Genomic DNA, 10,995 nt, shown 5'->3' with positions numbered 1-10,995 from the left:
TTTTTCAGATAGTCTCACTATGTAATCCAGGCTGGCCTTGAACCTATTATGTAGCCCAGGCTGTCCTCAATCTTGCAGAGATTGTCCTGCCTCAGCCTCCCAAGTCCTGGGATGTTGGACGTGCACTACCATGCCCAGGTTTCCAATCATTTATAAATATAAAAATCACTTTTACGTCAGAGCTATACAAAAACAGGCAAGGGGCTGTACTTAGCTGACCTGTTATAGATGCCAGGTTCTATAACCAAAAGGTTCACATCGTGGTCAGGGCATCCTAGGGAAATGGAAAAAAACTCACTCTCATCTGTAGAATGGGTTCACTAAACTTAAATGCAAAGACATATGCTTCCCTTGTTCTGTTTCTAATTAGTTCATAAGATTCATTGATCATTCCTCCAAAATATAACCCTGTGGCTGGGTACCTCTCTCTGCATCTGTCCACAGTGCTGTTGGAGAGGCCTTCACTCCTGAAGCTCCAGTCCCTGCTCATGCCTACCAACCACAAGGCCCTTTAAAAAGAACTCCTGTTGTGGTGTCATAGCTCGGCCCAGAGCCACCAGAGCTCCTACCACAGAGAGTAAAGAAAACCCAGCATCCTCCTCATGATCCAAAGGCCTGCAGGCCAAGGCCTGCCTGTTTCTACCCTCCACACTCCAGGTATCCCAGCACTTGGCCCAAGATGTCCCCGGCCCCTCCTGCCTCAGGGCCTTTGCACCTTAGCTTCTTCTTGCCTGCCAGCCCAACTTGCTCTGCTGGCTCCTTCTTACCACTCAGGTCTCAGCTGGCAAGTTGTGTCCTGGTCTCACGCACCCTGCCTATCTGCCAGGCACATAGTCTGGTTTGATTTTTTTCTTGGCAATGTATTTCCCTGTTTATTCTCTTATTCACACCTGCTCTTCCCTCTCCAACCAGAAAAATAAGCTTTGCAAGGACAGAGACCTGGCCTGCCATGCCTGTCTTCCACCCCAGCCCATGCAACACTGCCAGGCACACACTGGGGATGCCACTCTTTTTTTTGTTTTTTTTCCAGTGCTGGGGATAGAACCTGGGACCTTGCACTGCTGGGTGAGCACTCACCACTGAGCCCCCTCCACCCCTGGTGATTCAAATCTTATTTAAGCCCAATGTGTACAGACACACTGGTGGGGAACATGGGGCTGGTGGGTGTCAAAAGGGCAGCTTGATGATACTGTGAGAAAGTTACTGACTCCAGCTACAGCAGGCATGTGCTATAGGGTGAAGGACACGACCTGGCATGCCATGACCTTGGGTGCCAGGTGAAGGAACCTCACTAGACCAGAAAGACTGTACACCTGCTCTCTTTCCTTTTGTTTTGTTTTTTTTTTTTTTTTTGAAAAAAGTCTTGCTATTGACTTCAGGCTGTCTTTGAATTCGCTATGTAGCCCAAGCTGGTCTCCAGCTCACAGTGACCTTCCTGCCTCAGCTTCCCGAATGCTGAGATAATACACAGCTGCTTTGCTAAGGCTGTTGTCCTGAGTCTGGCCAGCAATTCTCAGCCCCACATTGGGTACATGACAGAGAAAGGGAAGAACCTTGCCTGCAGAGACCCCCTTTTATGGCTGATGTTTCCCACAGAGCGCACCTTCTGGGAAACACCGGCTGAGTTTAAGTCCATCTGGAGACCCAAGGAAGATTCTTCTTTCTGGTTCCCTGCCCAAAGCCAGAGCAAGGTCAGCCAGCGTCGAGAGGAGTTGATGCTGTCCGGACCCCAGAGGCTGGAGTCCCCCTCACCGTGGTGGCCCACAGGCTGAGACAGGAGGATCACTGTGAGCTTGAGGCCAGGGTAGGCTACATACTGAGTTCAAGGGCAGTCTGCACTACATAGTGAGACCTTGTCTCAAACAACAAATGCAGAGAGAGAGAGAGAGAGAGAGAGAGAGAAATTGGAGTCCCAGTATCCAGCTTCCTGGATCCTTGTCAACAACCCTGAAGCCTAGCAAGCACAGCAATCTTTAAAGCCACAAGGCTCCCCCTCAATTCAAAACCATAAAAATAAAGACAAACGGTTAATTCTGAGGGCTGGGCAGGAAGTGACAAGCATTATAATGACAACAGAGGCTAAAATGGTTTGAGCAATGACTGTGTTTGATGTTCCCTGCGCATTATTTTATGGGATCCACAGCACAGTAATATGAGACAAAAATGATTCCGGCACCTAGTCTAGAGGGTACCAGCCAGGTCCAGAGAAATTAATTAAGTTGCCCAACAGCACACAGCTAGAAAGCAACTGGTTACTCAAGAACAGTAAACTAAGCCAGAGACCCTGCCCCGGTCAGTGGGCTTGGGCCCTTCCCCTGTAAAGATTACTGGTGGGGTGTGGAGGCTGAGACAGTCACCAAGACCAGAGAGTACTTCCATCGCTTTCAGTTCATAGCTGGCTTGCCTGGTAAGAGCTGAGGATCTTTCTTAGCAACTTGATTTTTGTTTTGGGTTGTTGTTTTGCTCTTTAGTTTTTTGAGGGTCTCCCTATGTGGTCCAGGCTGGTCTTAAACTCACCGTGTAGCCCACTCTGGCCTCTAACTCACAGCGATCGCGATCCTCCTATCTCAGCCTCCTGAGTGTTGAGATTACAGGCATGGGCCACCACGCCTGGTGTAATTTGGTTTTATAGATTCTTACTGAAACTGAATATCCACCTGCTTTAACTATGAAGGAATCCTGACTTCCCTTTTCTAAGAGGGCCTGCTGCGTGGTGAGATCCCAGCCATCCACCAGCCTGATCTCAAATTCTTGCGGGGAAAGCATGAACCGATCCTTTTCCTGAGAGTTTGTTAACTGATTTAAAAGAGATGAGCTGCAGTTTGTACATGGATGTCAAGTTCAAAAGCAGCCAAAGCAAGCAAAGCCGACTTGCCCTGGCTGGTAGCTTAAAAACAACAACAAAAGACTTCCCCAGAAAACATTCCAATGAGGAGGGGAACAAGGGAGGGGAGAGGGGGAACGGAAAGAGGGGACAAAAAGAAGAGAGGGCCGGGGATTTAGCTCAGTGGTTCTGAACCGAGTTGGATCCCCATACCAAAAAAAAGAGAGAGAGAATAGAAGGAAACGGTGGAAACAAAGCTTTTGTAAGTAAGGAAGGGAAGTGGAGTTGAAGGGAGTAGGAGTAATAGGGGAAAAAGGAAGCAAGATATATCATGTACAGGTACAAATGTTACCATTATGTGTATCTAAAATGCTTCCCAAAAAAGTTAAGATGATTTCAAACATTTTTTAAAAGTTCTCTAAGCTCACAGAACTTGTGGGCCCAAAAAGCAGTTGCAAAAATTCTCTGCTGACAAACGTGGCCAGCTTCCCCTTCCCGAGGGTGACACCGGGTTCAGCCACGTGGCTCCGAAGCCTGGTACCTCCTCACATGTGACCCTGTTGATACGAAACCTGACACAAAAACATGGGTCTGGCCAAGGAATCTATGAAACTTGCTCCGGGGCCATTGCCTCCCAAAGGGGAGGCCTTCCCGGGCAGGACAGCTAGGAAAAGCCCCGTAGTAGAAGCAGCGGTGGAAGAACCAGCCCCAGGGACCACACCCGGATAAAAACTGCCGCACAGAGAGAAGCAATCCAGTTTCAATTCCTCTAAATCTGTCCCCTAACCCTCCCTGCCATGGGCTTCCATTTCTGCAAACTAATTCCCCCAGGCCAGAGAAAGGCTCGTCAGCTGCTACCCCAGTTTCCCGTGAAACTTGGTCGGCCCTTTCGTCTCCTCCCAGAGAAGACAGGTGTAGCAATGGAGGGCAGGGCTAAGACTTAATCTTATCAAACCACATTCCGAGGCAGTAGGTAAGGAAGGGAGCCCTAGCGAAATTCCTGGACCAAATCAGAAGTCCCAGAAACGCAGAAAAGGGGAGAGAGAGCAACGATTCTCCCCATTTTACAGAGTGGAAAACTGAGGCCTCCAACGTGGTAGGCATTGGTCCACGCGACGAATCATGGGGACAACTACAGGTCTCTGTAAGGATGCGCCGCACAGGAAGCCTCCTACTGCAACGGGGACCGGAAAGCCAGGTGGCGGCTGCCCCACCCGGTTCCCGAGGGCGCGCGGGGGTGGGGCGGGGTGATGTCCCGCCCACCGACTTGGTCCCGCCCACTAGCCCTCTTGCTCCCATTGGCCCATCCTCCCCAAGCCCGCCCCTTCGCACTTCCCGACATATAAAAGCCCCCCACCAGGGCCGGCGGACCTCCACTCGCCGCCCGCCAGCCAGCGCCCGCCCCTTGCAGGGGACGGACCGTGGGGGTGGGGGGGCGGGTGGTGTCGCCCCGCCGGGCCTCGGCCCCCTCCCCCACTGTCCCGACAGTCGCCGCCGCCATTTTGACCGCTCGCCCCCTCCCCCTGGACTGGGATTACAGCAACGCCCGCCGCCCGGACCCTACTGCCTGGCTTGGTCCCGTCAGCCGCCCGGGCTGCCTTGGTTACCTCGGCTTCTACCCGCTTCTGTCCGCGGAACGGCTTTTCGGAGGCCTCAGTGGCGATGTGGGGAGGGGGACGGAGCGTGCCAGGGTCCCCAGGCCAAGATGGGGGGGTGGGGGTGGGGGTCGGTCGGCCAGTTGTTGTTGTTGACTCGCGTTGCCGGGTTGCTTGGTCGCCACGACTACCGTGGCTATGGCGCCTCCGTTTCCCTCACCGGGGCAACTGTTGCTACCCACCCTACTACGTCACGCGAAGGGGGCGGAGCCCTGGGTGATTGGCGGTGCTGGGAGAGTTAATTGGGCGACGCCAAGCCCTTCCGTTATACTATTGGTCGCTACGCACGCTTTTCAACACCCTCTTGATTTCCCGGTGCTCTGATTTATCAATAGGAATGTCCATCAAACGAAACTGGACTCTATGGTAGCAGAGCCCATCGGTCTCGCAAGGAAGCAGCGGGCATTATAATAATAAAGGGGTGGGATCTCTGTGTGAGGGATTGGTTTACGGCTGTAAAACCGCCTGTTAGTTCGACTAAAAAGATGTCAATCTAACCCAAAGATTTGTCGCGCTCTCTGGCTGTAGTTCTTGCGCGTGCGCTGCATGCAAAGCCTAATGGGAATTGTAGTCTACTCCCATGTATTTTAAATGGCTTACCAAATAAAAAGGCGAGAAAGGAGAGAGCTACTAACTTCTCCCTCCCTCGGTGGGGGCCTCTTGCACTGACGTCACTGGAGGAATGCGGAGACGCAGGTTCCTCTGTGACGTCAGTAGCTGGCGGGGCCTTGTTCGATGACGTCATAGGCATGCTTCCCACCACCCAGCGGCCTAGGAGGGAGAGGTGAGTTGGGTTCGATCCCCGGCCTTTTCCCACAGTCGGGCCGGGAAGGTCACCTGTTTCCGCGCGCCGCCGCTGCTCTGCCTGAAAGACTGGGACGCGGTCACTGCTGCCTCTGAGACGATAAGCAAAGGTCAGCGCTTGGCTCTCTCAGTTTCCCCAGCGGACCGCCCGCACTCAGCGGGGGAAGAAGTGAGACAGGTTGAGCGCAGACTCGGATGAGCTTCTTGAGTGCACACTCTTCAATATAAATGTTCTAATGAAGTATCTTCAAAATGTCAGAATTAATGAGAAAAAAAATAAGTCATGAACAAAATATCAAGTGTTAATAAAGACAGGATCATGCAGCCCTGGGAGTAGGGCACGGTGAGTCAGGCCAGCGCAGGTCAGAGCTTCTTTGTTCTTTTCCTTAAAAAAAATTTTTTTTTAATTCATGATTTTTCTAAATGAGTAGATTATAGTTGCTCTTACCTCAGGGAAAGATGAGTAACTATGTGAGATGACGAATATGTTAATTAGCTCCTCTATAGTAACTACTATACTATGTGTGTATTTTATAGCTTGTATACCTCAAAATCTCACTTTTTTTTTTTTTTTTTTTTTTTTTTTTTTTTTTATTTGCTTCTGTGTATACCGGGGATTGAACCCAGGGTCTTTGCACCAAGCTATATTCCCAGCCTTTTTCTATATTTTATTTTGAGACAGAGACTTACTAACAGAGGATGGGTTTTTGGTTTTTTGTTTTTGATACGAAAATCAAGCTCAGGACCTTGTGCTTGCTAGGCACCCGAAGTAAACTAAATTTTCGGCCCTAGGATGAGTTTGAATTTGTCCTGCTGGCTCAGCCTCCCAGAACGCTGGGATTACAGGCATGAGCCACCAAGCCTGGTTTGAAGTTTATTTTTTAAAGTATACATTTTTAGTCCAGATGTCTTCCTGTACTCCTGGTAGTCTCAGCTCCTTGGAAGCCTGAGGCAAAATGATCAAAAGTCTGAGGGCAGCCAGGGCAACCTGGAAAGACCCTATCTCAAAATACCTGTAATCGCAGCACTCGAAAGGCCGAGGCAGAAGTATCACTATGAGTTCGAGGCCAGCCTGGGCTACACAGTGAGTTCAAAGCCAGCCTGAACTACAGAGTGAGACCTTGTGGCAAATAACAACAACAATAATAATAAAGAGCATTTGTCAAGCATGCATAAGATCACAAGTTCAATCCCCCTAACCAAAAATAATAAATATATATTTTTAAATCTTTTTGTTGTTGCTGGAGATTGAACCTCATACATATGTTCTACCACTTAACTACACCACATTCTCTGATGAAATGTGTTGATCATCAGGTATTTTTAGTATCTTCTGATATTTTGTACCCTTAGCACATGGTGGCACACACCAGTAGCACCAGCACTCAGGCGGCTGAGGCAGGAGGATCACCATGAGTTCAAGGCCAGCCTAGGCTGCATAACAAGACCCTTGTCTCAAAAAAAAAAAAAAAAAAAAAGTTTTTTTAAAGAGCTCAGTTTGGCGTCTCTAATTCCAGCTCTGTTATGTGATATCAAGAAAGTGGCTCCAGCTCTTTGAGCTTCCATTTCCTAGGTCAACCAACATTACACTTCCTTGATAGAAGACACTGGGTTGTGAATGTGAGAAAAACAGACAAGTCCCTTGACTTTTTGTTCTAGTAGGAGAAAAACAATAAGCAAAGAGTGGCATAATCAGTAAATAAATCCTGCTAGATGTAGGGTGCAGGTCTATAATAGCTACTCAGGAGGCTGAGGCTGGAGGATCTCAAGTTTGACGAGTACACTCATCTTTATTAGGAATCCTTTGGATGGAAGGAATTCTCTGTGGGGCTAGTCATGCGCTCCTTGGGGCTCAGGGATTTCTGAAATGGGGACTGAGTGGAAGGTGAAAATAGGGCTTTGAGGTCTCCTCCAGCCCCCACACAGTGAGGACCCATGGCTGGCTGGTCTTGGGACCATGAGCAGTCTCTTCCTGTACTCCTGGGTAGTCTCAGCTACTTGGAAAAAGCCGCAAGGGCTGCCAGCTTGCGGTGCTATTGGTCCTTGGGGGTGCTAGCCAGGGCTGGCATTTCCAGGAAGACAGGGCTACCATAGAGGGTCACACTTGGGGCACTGGAACGTACTGCAGATAGGCTTCAGGAAGATGAGCTGTAGGGTGTGGTGTTTCTGCTTTTTGGGAACAAACGGGATTTGCTAAAAGCTATGGCCATCAGTGAATATGACAGTTAAACTGGGTCTTCATTCTCTTGGTAACAGAACGTGGTATGTTCAAGCCACTTGTGCCACACAAGGAGAAGGTCTGGACTGTCAAATGACCTTTCAAAATGTTACGTGAAACTGGATATCTAACTGTAGACACATTTGATAGAATTGGTCTAGGCTTGTTACAACAAAATTAGTTTGCATTTTGGTTATTAAACAGTATCTGGAACTGGTTTGGGCAGAATATTACAGCGCTTAAGCTATTTTCTTGCCAGTTATTATTATTATTATTATTATTATTTTTTTTTTGGTTTTGTGAGACAGGGTCTCACTATGTAGATGAGACTGCCCTGGAACTCACTATGTAGCCCAGGCTGGTCTCGAATTCACAGTGATCTTCCTGCCTCAGCCTCCCGAGTGCTGGGATTACAGGCTTGCCCCACCACGCCTGGTGCCAGTTATTGTTTACCAAGTACAATGTTGCCATTTAGCAATATACTTGGTTTTAAAGAAACTTTCCTTGGGGCAAAAGTATCCTCTCAGTTTTGCTTCTTTTAAGCCTAGGTGCTGGGACATAGCTAATATGTCACCTTTAAATCCTTTTCAATGTTTTTTGAGCCCACAACAAATAATATTTTAAAGTTATCCCCTTGCTACTTTTCTGATTCCTTTATCATTCCTGGGACAGTCTGCTATTGAAAAATGTAGCATTCCATTTGTATTTATTTCTATCCCATGCCAAGAAGATTTTCTCACACTCGTTGTAACAGCCAGGGACGTGCTTAAGAACACTGTTCAGCTCTCTTGCACTGAGGAACCTATTTCTTTTCTTTTCTTTTCTTTTTGGTACCGGGGCTTGAACTCAGGGTTTGTGAGGCAGGCACCGTGCCATTGAGCTAAATCCCTGTCCCCGAGGGACCTGTTTCTTCTCCCCATTATCAACTCCTGGCTTCCGTCAGTCCAACTTACCTTGGTGGGGTTTGGAGTTGATAGTGGGTTCTGTGTGGGTTGTAGAGAATTCGTATTGAGGCGGCTTTTTACTACTCAGCAGATTGTCTTCCTTTATGTTATCTGTTCTATGTTGCATGTTGCTTTGGGTGCCAGCCCGACTCTTTGCCCAGTATATGGTTCTGCTGATGTTTTATTGTTTATTAATGGACATATCTTCCTTGAGTTTTTGGAAAACTCATCAAACTCAATAATTTTTCTTCGTAGCCCATTTGGAAATATTCCCAATAAAATGACAAAATACAAAAACAAGTCCACATGCATTTATTATACCATCAGAAGTAGCTCTTGGCCAATTCTTTCCTGGAAATATTGGTGTTATTATTATTATTATTATTTTGTTTTTCTGAGACAGTGTCTTGCTGTGTAGTTCAGGCTGGCCTTGAACTCACTATGCAGCCCTGGTGGCCTCGAACTTCTGGTGATCCTCCTGCTTCAGCCTCCCAAGATTTACAGGCATGTGCCACCATGCTCAGTGAAACACTGGTAATTAAAGGTAGGGATTTAGGGCTGAGGTGGCAGTTCAATGGTAGAACTCTCGTCTAGAATGTATGAGGCCTTGGGTTCCCTCCCCAGCATCAGAAAAGAAGGAAGGAAAGAAATGGAAGAGAGATAGGGGAGAAAAATAAGGGTTTAAGCATGGTTTTGCTTTCTCTAGACAGCCCAAGGAGAATGCCAAAAGAGTAATGTGGAAGGATGCCTGTAATCCTAGCACTCAGGAGGCTGAGGCAGGAGGATTGCTGTGAGTTTGCGGTCAGCCTGGGCTACAAAGTGAGACCCTGTCTCAAAAAAAAAAAAAAAAATTGCCACTTTGCAAAATACAATGAAATCATTATATTTAAACAGCGCTCATCTGTGGCACTGTAACCTAAGGAGTAAAGCAACAGGGATGATGAGGAAAGATTGGCTCCGAGCAACAGGCATGAGCTCCCCAAGGGCTCAGGTGTCAGGATACAGAATTCTTTTTTTTTTTTTTTTTTTTAGACAGGGTCTATGTAGTTGAGACCGACCTGGAACTCACTATGTAGCCCAGGCTGGTCTCGAACTCACAGTGATCCTCCTGCCTCAGCCTCCCGAGTGCTGGGATTACAAGCTTGTGCCACCACACCTGGCAGGTTGCAGATTTAACAGGGTCAGCAGCATTCACTGCGGAGGCCCCACTGCAGTACAGGGATGGGTGAACCTCACAGAGGAAGCCCTAGCTCCCTTAGGTGTGTCTGTAGGTTGGCTCATCTATGAACCAGGGTCAGTCGGCCTGACACCCTGGCTCAGGAAATGGGTGGTGGCGACAGGTTAAATGACATCCAGAGTCCGGGGATATTTGGAAGGTGTCATGAAACACCAGACGTCTGGCCAAGCCTCTTCAACAAGCCAGTCTCTGAGAATACTGTAGGTTTTTTGTTTGTTTGTTTTGAGACAAGGTCTTATTACGTAGCCCAGACTGGTTTTGGACTCACTGTGTAGCTCAGACTGGCCTCTAACTCACCTTGATCCTCCTGCCTCAGCCTCCCAGTGCCGAGATCACAGGTGTGCGCCACCCCTGGGGTGAACCCATTCCTGTGGAGGGGCCCATTCTGTGTGTTGTAGCACCTTCAGCAGCACCTCCAGCCCCCACCTGCTAGATGCCAGTAGCAACACCCGCACTCCAGCTGTAACAACCAACTTTGACCAGTGTCTTTGGAGGTAAAAATTGCTGTCAGTCGGGAACCACTGCCTAAGAACAGCAAAACAACCACCAGAACCCCAGGTCCCCAGGCTTTCTAACGGCAAAGACGAGGAAGCATCTCCCTTTTTGCATTCATTTATTCATTTATAGTTTGAGACAGGTCTTACTAAGTTACACAGGCTGGATTCCATCCCAGCCCTGCAGAAGAAACAACACAAATTCGCGCATGGTGTGGTGGCACACACCTGTAATCCCAGCACTTGGGAGGCTGAGGCAGGACGATCACCCCAAGTTTGAGGCCAGGCTAGACTACACAGTGAGACCCTGTCTCAAAAAAATCTGGCATTGGTGGCCCACACCTGTAACCCCAGCATTCTGGGCAGCTGAAGCAAGTTGAGCCAGCCTGGGCCACTAATTTAGGGAGGCCGTGTCTTAAAAAAATAATCAATCAAGGCTGGTGACTTAGCTCAGTAGCACCGAGTCTGCCACAAGGACAGTGAGGTCCTGTGTCTGATTGCTAGTACCAGAAAAAAAAAATCAAAATCAATCAACAGGGTGGGGGGTGTGGCTCAGGGGTATAGTGTCCCTGGGTTCAATCCCCCAGTACTTTACAAATAATTTAATTAATAATAATTTTTAAAAGCTGTAGTTATCATGAGGGAGCAGAGAGGACTGAGGCTAGAAGGCACCTGCTGTTGTCATAAACGTTACACTTTTTTTGCAGTGCTGGAGATAGAAACCAGGGCCTTGCCTATGTAGGCAAAAGCTCTACCACTAAGGTACATCCCAGCTCCCCTCTCTCTCTCTTTTTTTTTTTTTTTTTTTTCCGGGGGTCG

General features: G+C 48.3%; 2 protein-coding genes across 14 annotated transcripts in view; one reads left to right on the top strand and one right to left on the bottom strand.

Moving 5' to 3' along the window:
- The window catches only part of Rfx1 (regulatory factor X1), a 27,372-nt gene extending 22,726 nt beyond the window's left edge, over positions 1 to 4,646 (bottom strand). For 4 of the 7 annotated variants that reach the window (XM_033757352.1, XM_019205917.2, XM_019205914.2 and 1 more), the window contains exon 1: positions 4,432 to 4,645. The gene's annotated coding sequence lies outside the window, so the exon portion shown is untranslated. Of the gene's footprint in view, positions 1 to 219; positions 275 to 4,431 lie in introns of all 7 variants that reach the window. The other 3 variants (XM_019205915.2, XM_019205916.2, XM_019205912.2) reach the window with 2 other exon arrangements.
- Positions 4,647 to 4,753: 107 nt separating this feature from the next.
- The window catches only part of Rln3 (relaxin 3), an 11,631-nt gene continuing 5,389 nt past the window's right edge, over positions 4,754 to 10,995 (top strand). For 5 of the 7 annotated variants that reach the window (XR_002025016.2, XR_002025017.2, XM_010613419.2 and 2 more), the window contains exon 1: positions 4,754 to 5,263. The gene's annotated coding sequence lies outside the window, so the exon portion shown is untranslated. Of the gene's footprint in view, positions 5,394 to 10,002; positions 10,177 to 10,995 lie in introns of those variants that run through there. The other 2 variants (XM_010613417.2, XM_010613418.2) reach the window with 2 other exon arrangements.

This window comes from Fukomys damarensis, unplaced genomic scaffold (assembly GCF_012274545.1).
Source record: "Fukomys damarensis isolate Sample0158 unplaced genomic scaffold, DMR_v1.0_HiC HiC_scaffold_30, whole genome shotgun sequence".
NCBI classification, from domain to species: Eukaryota; Metazoa; Chordata; class Mammalia; order Rodentia; family Bathyergidae; genus Fukomys; species Fukomys damarensis.
This window is presented reverse-complemented; position numbering and strand designations above follow the sequence as displayed.